Here is a 9,173-nt window from a genome sequence, read left to right as displayed (position 1 = left end):
GGGGGGGACAACTTTATCATGCATACGTATTTAAAGTGGGAGACAACAATTCATTACAAACACAGCAGTTGTCAAATTGGGCGCAATTATTAGACTTTAATAGGCATAAAAATGCAAACCAATACCAACGTACTCCGACCGTTTGAGCTCTAAGAACGCACAATAGACAATTACACATTGCGAGTAGCAGTAGATAACAGGAGACATGCAGACTGAAATAGACAACTGCTGACAGCCAGACGAACAAATATATAGTCAGGACGATAGACAGACATAACGGCTGCAACACACAGTTCGTCCAGTATGATGTACTAGGTCCTGCACATCATCTGTCAACAAATGCATCCAAAACAAGTCAGTACGACTGACACTAAATTATTACCGGAAGAACGCGAACGACATTATTACGAGTTCAGATGTAGGGTAAATCATGAAAATAACGGCCACGTTTCGCCGCTGGGCACAAACTTAACAAAGTCAATTTATGGAGAAATATTTAGTGTAGCGTTGACAAGATTTTTTATTTTTTATTTTTATTTTTTTATTATTTTTATTTTTTTTTGGGGGGGGGCACATCGATAGAGCACAGAGCAACCATCCACTGGATATAGGAGCGAGGACAGAAAAGTACGGTAGAGGAGTGCTGACGAAACAGCGGAATGGTGGACGCGAAGGAAATGGTCACGCCCATCTACAACCCCGTCAAATTAAATGTACATGTACTTTAAAGGTCCGAACCTCAAACAGGCAAAAGCACAGGGGATTTTTAAAAAGTCAATTCTCTATTTTAAAAAAACAAGTGCATTTATATTATAGATGATTTTTCGCAGGCGAGAGTAGGACCCATAGAAAACTATTTAAAGAAATTCTCGGTCTACGACAGCTTGTACTCGAGGAGGTTGTACTAGCCTAGTCAAAAAAAGGGCCGGCATAAATATGCTTGCCAAGGGACAGACACTACAGGATGGCAACAGACAGAGATAACAAAAGCACGCAGGAAAGGCCGTGCACGCGTGTAACACGATGTAAAAATGTCAAAAGACGGGGGTTACATTTCGAAACGAGTCAAAGAACGAAAGAACCTCAAGAGTTACTGCTGAAGCCGTGAATAAACATGCTCAGAGATGAAAGCTGTTTGCTCTCGGAACACAGCGGACAACGCGAGCGTAGCGTTTGAACAGTAGCAGCAGCAGATGACCCCAAAAAAAGAACCCGATCTGTTCTCAGCTTTTCTCTCTCTTGGCGTGAGACGGAAAAAGATATGTTATGATGGTGTTTTTTTAAATAAACGGTAGAACATTGCAACAAGATCGATAGGGGACGAAAATCATCACACAAGGGTGCAAATGGACATATAGGAGAACGAGGCAAAGATCACCCACGGATCATAAATGCAAGGACACAGTTGGGGTTCCCTCCAAAAGCCCATACAATACAGGCTGCACAAAGCTACGAAACACATAACATCTCTATTCTCTCTCTCTCTGTTTCTCTCTCTCTCTGTTTCTCTCTCTCTCTCTCTGTGTTTCTCTCTCTCTCTCTCTCTCTCTGTGTTTCTCTCTCTCTCTCTCTCTCTCTCTCTCTGTGTTTCTCTCTCTCTCTCTCTCTCTCTCTCTCTCTCTCTCTCTCTCTCTCTCTCTCGCACTCACGTAAAAAAAAAAAGAAACCAACTGAACAGAAAGCATTTAGACGGAAAAGAAACTCACACTCAAGAAATAAAAAATGAAAAAGCCCACCAGAACACAAATGGAAGAGCTCTCAGTACATGGGAAATAACCAATTTTGGAGATCTTGATCCAATCCGGGACATGAGTACAGAACCCAGCGTGTCTGGGGGGAAAAGGCGCACGGGACAGCTGACTTGCCTTTGACTTTGAATCATCAAACGCCCCCCCCCCCCCAAATAAACCCCAACAAAACATGATTTCAGAGCAAATTTTCAAACATAACTCGTCACTGCTTATAGTGCATGGGTAAAAACCAAAACTGAAAGAGAAAACTTATTGTGTGCCTGTCCATATTGTGAGAGACTGAAGCGATTGTGACTGAAATTTCATTGAGAGTGAACAGATCTTTTCTTTTCCTTTCCTTTTTTATCAATACACGGGGAGGCAGACGGATGGACAGGGGTGTAGAAAAAGTTCAAATGGAAAAAAATTATACATGTATTGACTCTTCCAAAAGAATTTAGACAGATACTAACGAACTGACAACATGATTCGTTGTCTCAGTGTTCCGATTTATTTGCACCTGGGAGAAGTAGTTTCTTTCTCAAGGAAGGTCGGGCCTCTGAGGGGATTTTATTTTATTTAAACCCACATCCTTTTTAACAGCCCAACTGCTACATTACTATCAACGTTCGGAAAGAGAGACAAAAACATCCTACAAACAAAGAGCTTTCAATGTAAAACCCATAGGTGGAGTGTATGGTAGCCTAAGTCCAAATTCCTGACGAATTTGACAAAATTTTAAGTTTTCTATCCAAAGTGGGGTCTTTGTGAAAAGCACCATGGACAGTCATTTTCCCTACCACCCCCACACCAGATGTACCAAAATTTGGTATCAATGCTTAATGACCTTATGCAGTAATCTCCGCCTAAGATCCCAGTGTTCGGGTGCAAGGAAGATGCGGGATATTAGTTGAGGCACCAAGGAAAGAATCTACTAGTGACCCATGTTAAAAGGCTCACAACCCGTAAAACGGTCTCTCTTCATTCTAAAATGAATTGATGTGACCCCTGGTGGGTTTACGACATAACAAGGCAAGGGAGGGTTTCACGGGGGCTTGTTTAGAACCAGAAGTAATCGTTGGTGGGGTCAAAACACATGCGACTAAACGTAGAACGACGCAAACTATTTTTAGGTAAGGCGGCCATCTTGTGTGACGCCAGACCGGGATACCCCTCCAATCACATGACTACATGATCTAAACATAGCGAACCGCAAGGCACCAAAGATCGTGTAACCTACCATGGCACAACGTTAGGTGCAACAATGTTTTTCCAGGAGACGTAAATGTGATTATATGATGCAGTGCACCGATGATGCTGCTTCTCATCTCTTCTGCGCATTGTTTATCGGGCGCGGGGGGGGGGGGTAATCTCCGGGCATCTTTATGGCAATTTTTGCGGGCTTTATTGTCTTAGCGTCTACCGTGTTTCAATTTCAAGCATCAGCGTTCTTATGGTTCTGAGCACCAACGATCTCAGCGATCTTCCATCACCAGAACAGGGCTGACGAGCTGCAGTTTGCTGCAAGTGTGAAATTTTACTGTGCGAAACACATCGATACGGATAATACGTCAAGCCACTGACCCAAAGTCATTCCATGTGGTACATCCAAATATTCTCTACTGTATCGTGTATACATGATCTTTGGTACCTCCACAGCCTTATAAAAATAGTCTGTGGATATCCCAGGAAGTGATGACATCACATCTCACATCTAAAATTAGCAGCCAATCAGGAAGATGCGTCGTTCTACGTCTAGTCGCATGTGGTCAAAACTAGAGATCTAATTATATATAGATATCTAGACATCTAGACCTAGAGTAGCTGGCCCACCCAGCGACCACTTGTCGTATTTTGCTTCTCACCGGTCTGTCGGTAAAATAGGTCAGACAATCCATGTTCAGGGCCACTTCAGTGTGTCAACTTCCAGTTTCTATAGTGATATCGTCAGTCATTCCAAAACGTCATTCGCAGATTTTGCATTTTAACATTTTAATGTCAGCTGCCCTTGTCGTGACCGCATGCCGTCAGCGTGACCGCATACGGAACGGGGCGCGACCATGCGCGCACAGACATTTATAACAGGTGCAAGAAAGTTGTTAGTACACTATTTGGCGCCTTTTCGGTAGTTCCCACCCCGCAATTGTTATTCGCGGTTTTTGGCCCCAGGAGTAGGGGGGTTTCAGGGGTGCTTGCCCCCCTGACCTAACCAAAATAAGGTGGGGGGTTTCAGAGGGGCATGCCCCCTGAATTTTACCATAATTTGATGTTTTGCAGTAGGTTTGATATCTTAGCTCGCCGTGGATCAAACGTATAGATCTCGATGTAGATCTAGGCTCAAATAAGGGGGGGGGTGGGAACTACCGATAAAGCACCCACTATCTAAAGGTTAGAGTATAATCATATCTTTAGCAAATTATTGATGAAAACAATTATCTTATGGCCGGCTCTATTTCTCCGAACGTTCGGGAAAATAAACTTGAACTCTATTTCTCCGAACGGTTTCCGTTCTCGCGATTTGTTGATTGTAAATTGAGTGGCCCATATGGGTGTGTGTGTTGTGTGTGTGTGTGTGAGTGTGCATGTGTGTGTGTGTGTCTGTGTCTGTGTGTAAGGTGTGAACGGGGGGGCGTGGAGGGATTGTTTTTTTTGGCCTACATGAAGGATTTTAGTTTTTGCTGGGTGACTAGATCTAAATGCAAAATAAGATACTGCCAAGGACAGTCTTGTTTTCTCGGAGTACCTTCTGAAGGCATTTACAAAAGAAGTATAGATCTAGATCTAGTAGTCCGGGAACGTTGCCCCTACCGCAACTGAAGTACCTGAATTAAAAATCTCTAGATCTAGCTCTAAAAAATGCTTATTCCCAGTCCTCGTAGAATGGCAGAGAATAAAAGATGACGCCTAGATCTAGATCTAAATCTTGCAAAAAAACCCAAAGAACGGAAACCCTTCGGAGAAATAGAGTTCAAGTTTATTTTCCCGAACGTTCGGAGAAATAGATCTAGATCTAGTCGCTTCATAAACAGAGCTGGTTGGGCCAGCTACTCCAGTTTGGTAACTGAAGAAAACTTCTCGAAGAATTTTTAGATTAAAGCCTTTCACTTTGAACTCCACTGCTGCACTAGCAGTCGACTGACGTTCTCGGTAAAGGATTGACCAAAAGTGGAACTAGACAAGGCCCGTAACTCTAATAAAACAGATTGCACACGAGCTGAACAAAATGATCAGGGCACGGTCGTGCCAAGGGCCGATGTCTCTAAATATAGCATAGTAGCATAGATCTAGATTCTAGATCTAGCATCCCTAAGTCTAAGTCTAAGTCTAAGCCCAAACGGGACCCAGATTCTTAAAGTGTAGAATCTAGATTCTTGAGACTAAATCTAGACACAGGCACAGGGATAACAACATCAACAAGGCAAGGCAATAAGAGAACAGTGCACCAAGGATGCATTCTCACTCTCAGGTGGAATGACAATTTCTAGGCCCATCTGACCAGTAAGTTCAGTAAGACGAGAAAATCCCACAGCTGCAGGCTAGACAATAATAGCAAAGTGCAAGCTTATATGGCTTAGGTAAGGAAAGAAACAACTTACCCTTCACTTGAAACTAACGTAACACGCTTTATTGGACAGTAGGCTCTGTTGTCTCAATATCCAAGTCAGAGATCTAGACTCTAGATTTCTACTTCTCCTTCTGTTGTCAGTTGTTAGGCCGACACGGACACCACTGGGAATGGCATTCATTCAAGACAACACACAACACAGTCAATGCAGTCTTCTCTTCACAAGACTAATAGTCCAGATTTGAACAGCGTGTACAATTTTGTAAGCCTATTACAATGGCTCGATTGTCCGTCGGGTGCGCTGTTTCTGTTATCGTCGTGCCACTAAGGCAATAGCTGCCTTATGGTGGCCAGGTTTCTCTCTCTCTCTCTCTCGCACACACACACACACACACACACACACACACTTATTCTTAGGCTTTTATTAGTAGAAGGCCTCTATGAAAGTTTAGACTTATTCCCAAATCAGACAAACGGACCTACTACTAGACCTAACTTTTACTTTTGACAGTGGGGTGGAAGGACGCCTAGCCTATTCAGAGAGAGAGTTTCTCTTGTTGTAGTCTCGGCCGAGAACTTCGTAGGTCTTCATCTAGTATAATGTGCCAGTTGAAGGGCGAACTGGAATACATGTATAGCCTAGTGCAATCCACATAATTCTACACTTCTAAGTGTAGAATTCTGTGGTGCAATCATAATATAACTTTTTTTTACGTGCGTAATCCCAATGCCCTCACAAAATGGCTCATTATAATCATTATATCATTATAAGCTTACGATTAATGGGGAAAGAATAATCAGAAGGCAGTGCACACAATTACTTTCTACAACTTTTTCATCGAAAACTACATACAACGTAGATTGAATAGGCCTACCCTACCAAAGCTATAAATGAAAAGATACTTTGTAGTTGGAAGAGAAATTTAACCAATTTTTTAATGTCCACCAGTGTACAAGACTAAACATTTCTAATTTCCAGCTCTTTTGCAGAAAATTACAGGAACCATGGTACCAGCAAATGAACCTCCCATAAGCAAATCCAACTGAACACAAACAGAACGGATGGTCGTAATGTTTAAAACTATTCAGGATGTTAGATGTTTGATAGAGATGAAGAAGCAAACCACACCAGAGCACCCGCGAACCACCCGCAAGACTGCTCTGTAATAGTGTAATAAAATTCTTTCAAAGCAAAAATTGTTCCATTCTCTGACAGTGATTTTTGTGGGAACTGAATCCGACAAAAACTGCTCGTTGTCTCTCCCTTCATTAAAGTCATACCATACCTTGGTGGAGCCCCCAGTGGTTCCATCTGTTTTGTTAAATACTGATTTGTGACAACATCATGACCTTAACGACAGCTTACTTCTGAAACAAGTTAGTGGGTTATAAATGTGATACAGTACTACTCTCTCTTCAAGGTCTTTTTCCTAGCAGCAAGGTTGATCTCACTTACCTTTGAAATAAAACACAAAGAATACAAAAACGAAATTAAGTGGAAAAAAAACAAACCCAAAGGCTAGTGATTCAAATGATGTGCAAAGTTTATTCATTTCTGTGAGACACTGGGAAGAGTAAGGGCGAGTGAGGGTACAGTGATGTAGAACGTTTTCTGACATTGAGTACTCTTTGAAGAAAACTGGAAGTGTAAGAAGTGCTTGAAAACACACTGGGGAAAAAACATTTACAGTAAAGATCTAGCTAAATTAAACCCGTAATTATACCATTACAGAGTACTTTAACTACGAAACACTATGTGTACACACATCTAGGTAAAAAAACGTGTACACAACAATGCACTCAAATCGTTTGGTCTTAAATACTAAAAAGACATGAGCATTCAAACAAACTGTATGATATTGTCCCTTTCCCTCTCCCACCCCCTTCCACTACACTCACTGACACAAAAATGTACATATGCTCATGATCTTCCTGTTGTCTGTAAAAAAACATGAGAGGTGCACATCAAGCTAGTGAAAAAGAATAAAAGAGATAGTCTAAGACAAGACGAAGAGCGTCTGATGACAAAACAGTTTCAGAAACTGAAAGTCCAAATGAGCTAATATCATAACATCCCTTACGAGTATTTAAAACAGTGGATAGCAACAGTAGATTATCTGTATGAGGCGGTCAGTATCAGTTATAAAAGAGACCTATGAAATAATTGTTAAGAAAGGTTGTTTCATCGTGAACTGTAACACAATGTGAATGCAGTTAAAAGACAGGAAGAAACACCATTTGGACTTTTTCCTTATACTTTCAAACATCAATGGATTACATGCTATTTCCTGGGAGACAAAGACGGTGGACAAACAACACATCATTGTCGCCTGAGAACTATTTTGTCCAAAGTGCACTCTTTAGACATTTTGGACAAAATAGTTCACAGGCGACAATATGATGATATAACTAGAGTGATACTAAATATGGCTTTTACAGACCAAATTGCTTCAATTTCTTCATACACTTGACTCCACTTGTGTTGAAATCACGTCTTGAGATGATCTTCGGTTAAGCTGATTTTTTTCTCAGGTCCCAGCATCTCTTCTTCTTTATAGGGTCTCAACGGTTAAGTTGAACTACAGATCTTTTTTTCACTCCCCTCCCAACATGCATAAACTAATCCAGTTGACTGCATTGTGGATGTCAAGTATCAGCTCATATTCAAGTAACTATTGCATGCAGTTTTTTGATTCGTAAAGTTCTCATTCCTGTTCACTTATCATTGCTCTTCACAATTACCTCTGGAAGAATTTACACCATATATGCTAGATACTTATTGTTCACCTAAAAATTCATCACGCTGCCCTGTAGGGGGCATTATCAAGGTAAAATAAAACACTTTACCCAAAGAAGACGTGACAGGCCGAAAATGAGACATGGGAGCAGATAAATCAAGGGACTGTAGGAGAGCCATGCAATGATTATACAAAAATGTCAATTACGCTGAATGATTTAAGTATAAGTCACACCATTTGGAATAGGAAACATTTCATCATGTGAATTATAAAGTGTTTGAAAATGCATTGAGAGAAGAGGTCAGCACATGGTAGCTTGTCAGAAACTTGTCTTATACCTGCAAAACTACAAGCAAGAAATATTTGCAAACATGTACCCTGCAAATGGAATGACTACAACTACAAGATTCTGGGCAGCATCTTAAAGAGTGCAAACATTTTCTTTATTCATTCTAGAGAGTCAGTGTGTATATTTCACTTAATTTGGTGCTTGTTTGCACCAAAAAAATGAAAGGGACTTACACTGGCGTCAGTCCTGATATGTACATCAAAACTAAACTTCTTACACATTCCTGGTTTAGCTTTAATACCTTAATCCCCACACATATAAAAACACGTAAGAAAAATTCAGTTATATAAACTATTAATATTTTTAAAATAACCACAACTAAAGAAAGTCCAAGCTTTTGAACATTGTTACACTTCATTTTAAAAAACACTTCCTTACAAGATCCTTTCAAATAAAACCACGGTTTTCGGTTTTCTTCATTTTAATCTGAAAACAGTTTCCTTCATCTCTGATGAACATTATTTGGACAGTATTTTTTTAAAGAAATGCAATGAAATTCAATGTCAGACTTTAAGGTCACTAGCTAGGAATAATATGAATATGAGAGGTGGCATCAAATTATCAGACATTAAGTCATCTTTCACATATAAAAAGTTCTAAGAACAATGACAAGAAAAGAACATTTTGATGGTAATGGGCAGTAATTTTAAGGGGCAGAAATATTTAGAAATATTTCTTTCAACAAATGTTACTCTCATACATAACAAGATGAAACATGAGAATGAGAAGACACTGTAAAACAAAACCTATATCATAATTTATAAATATCAACTATCTTTGAGCATGTGTTC

Source organism: Aplysia californica, unplaced genomic scaffold (assembly GCF_000002075.1).
Source record: "Aplysia californica isolate F4 #8 unplaced genomic scaffold, AplCal3.0 scaffold00008, whole genome shotgun sequence".
Lineage (NCBI taxonomy): Eukaryota > Metazoa > Mollusca > Gastropoda > Aplysiida > Aplysiidae > Aplysia > Aplysia californica.
The sequence above is the reverse complement of the archived record's forward strand: the minus strand, read 5'-3'. Positions refer to the sequence as shown.